This window comes from Nannochloropsis gaditana (assembly GCF_000240725.1).
Source record: "Nannochloropsis gaditana CCMP526 unplaced genomic scaffold scaffold240, whole genome shotgun sequence".
In the NCBI taxonomy this organism is placed as follows: Eukaryota; class Eustigmatophyceae; order Eustigmatales; family Monodopsidaceae; genus Microchloropsis; species Microchloropsis gaditana.
The window spans coordinates 11,495-14,344 of NW_005803713.1; positions in this window are offsets into that span (position 1 = coordinate 11,495).

Genomic DNA, 2,850 nt, shown 5'->3' on the forward strand with positions numbered 1-2,850 from the left:
GCATCGCTTCTTTTTCGTCCTCCTCCTCCTCCTCCCCTTCCTCCCCCTCTCCCCTTTCCTCCCCTCCCCCGCCCTGTCGATTTCTGTTCCCCCCCCGAGTCAGCTTCCTTCTTCTCCTCCCTTCCCCCTCCCTCCCCATCAGGTGGTACACCTTCCTTAAGCCCCGTATCTTCCGCTCCCGCGCCAACACTTCCTCCAGGGCCGTCAACTGCTCCGCCTGCTCCAAAATCAGACCATCCTGCACATTCGTCTTCGCAGTTACCTCCTGAAACCGGCGCCGAAGCACCTGGAGCGCTGGGTACGAAAGGCTGACCGGCCCGCCTGGTGCCTGCGGCGTAGCCGGGGGCCCGACCAGCCGCCAGAGGGGGGTGGTCGGCAACCTCCCTGCTGAATCCTCACCCGCACTCCCAGTCCTCCTGCCCGCTTCCTCCTCCCTCCGAGGAATGAAGGAAAAGCCGTGGACCGGCGACGTCCCTGACCTCCCCTCGTCTCGAGGCAGGGGGGAGGGAAAGGGTGTCACGGGAGTGGCCACCGCCGCCGCTGCTGCTTCGGCCGCTGCCGTCGATTGGAAGGGCAAGAGCGCAGGCGCCAAGGGCGGCGGCATGGTCCGCGGGGTGACGGGGGTGGGCACTATCGGGGACGAGGGGGAAGAGTGCAGGCCCAGCAACCGGTCCACTTCCTTCTCGCTCGTGTCGGCGGCCGAGAGCGAGACCAAGCCGTCGACCACCATCTGCTCCTCCGGTGAGGCCACCTCGTAGTCCCGCCCTTCTTTCCCTGGGAACAGCATCTCGGCGCCCGCTTGTGTAGAGAAGGCAGGATGCGGGTTGCCCTGTTCTGCTCCTTGGGGAGGCGAAGATGAGGCCGAGGTCCCTTCCTCACCTCCTCCTCCTCCCTCGCCGTCTCCTCCTCCTCCCACCGCGCCTCCTGCCCCTCCAGCATCCCCCCCTCCTTGTCCTTCCATGTCACCAGTGGTGCGTTAAGGAATGTGCGTGCGAAGAAGACAGCTTGTGGGCCTCTTGACACAATGCTAGGGGCAGGAATATGGACATGGGCGTCAAGAGGGGGGGAATATCATTATGAGTAACATGGTCCATTTCCAAGAATTTGAGAACAGTGTTGTTTTTGTCTAACGGAATAACCCATCGCGCCCAGATACAATGAATAATTGCCCTGAATGCCAGCGCTGTGCAGCTATTCCAAACGTCTTGCTATCTTTGCGAAGGATGTGATGTCGTATCTGATGATATTTTCATCACCCTAGCGTGTTTTTGAACATTTTTAAAAAATGACGTGTTTTCACGTCCTTCTTCACATCATTTATATCTATGTTCTATAGTAAAATGGATGAATTTCATCATCGTATGCGAATAGAAAGTTATTGGGCAAATAGCACGCACAAAACTTGGAAAGCTGTCAGTAAGAATACTAGATGCCAGCGCCATGGCTGGTATCTTCAAAGTGATGCGTCCACGCAGATAGGTCAAATTCATGAAACCAAACCACCAACAGACACTCAGTCTAGACATTGGACCTCAACATGGTGAAATAACCAAAAAATACTGTGCGCGGTGGACATGGAAACATTGTCACGGCCTCCAGCGTCGATTACGATGGCATCCGCCTCCTCGCTGCTCCGGCCCCTCTCGCCCGTGCCATAAAACCAGCCGCGACGACAGAAAGCACCACTTATCCAGCCCCATCGCCCCACGACTTCGTCCTCTGTCTTTTTCCACGATTGTTGGTGCAGCTATGTTTGAAGGAGACCATCGTATTTGTCTCTTGTGAAGGACGCAGCATTTTTGGTCCGCCGTAACAGGGCGGGCATGCTGGTGTGTGCGTCATGGAGGACAAGAAAAGCAACGGCTACCATAGACCCACAATCATTTCTTGCCCATCCTCCCCTAACCTGTATTCACCTCCAGGAGCTCGACCACATGGCCGGCCAAACAGTGCCTCCGCCTGCGCGGATGGACCCAGCTGTGATGTTGACACAGGTACAGTTTGGGAAAGGCGGAGGGTAGGAGGCGGAATGGAGTCGATTTTTACCTCCCCCTCTCGCGACATTGCCTGACAGACACAGAAGGCTTTGAGCATTTTTTACAGCGGACAAGGACACAGTCGGGAAGAATTTAAGGAAGCTGAGGCGTAAGTACTCTCTTGCTGGTACACACTGCTCCCTTTTACAGTCTTTTCTCACGCTCTCTACTCCCCCCTTCCTCTCCCTCCTCCCAGATGGTTAGAGTCGTTTCAGCACTATCCACAAGCGTGGGCAGTCGCCGATGCCCTCATAAGCGATCAGAACTCAAGCCCACCTGTGTTGTTTTTCGCGGCAAAAACTTTGCAGACTAAAGTGTATTTGGATTGGGAGGAACTGGAGCCGGGCATGTGAGTGGAACGGAGGAAGAGAGCAAGGGTTGAAGGGTGAGGAGGAAGAGAAGGGGGCCACTACACCACAGTTGGTGGTAGAGGGTAGATTGTAAGAAGGAAAGGCTGGGTGAAGGGGTTGAGGTAGGCAGGGAGAGGTTTGTAGCGCGGATGGATTTAGAAAGCAAATTCTTGCCTAGGGAGGAAGGTGCCATGGAGAGAGGGAGACGTGCATGGGATCGGTGTCAGGAGGGATGGAGACGGCAAAGAGGAGAAGGAGAGGCGGGGGAAGGTAGTAAGGGATGTGGGACGTGCACGTGAGGACGGCACGGGAGGGGCGGGGTCCGGCAGGGAAGGAAAGGGAGGGCGGCTGAATCGAAGGCGCGAGGGGCCACACGTCCCCGGGCATGGGCTCTATCCAGGGGGAAAGGGGGGAGGGAGGGGAGGAGGAAGGTCAAATGCAGAAGGCAGACGGAGGGCCGAGGC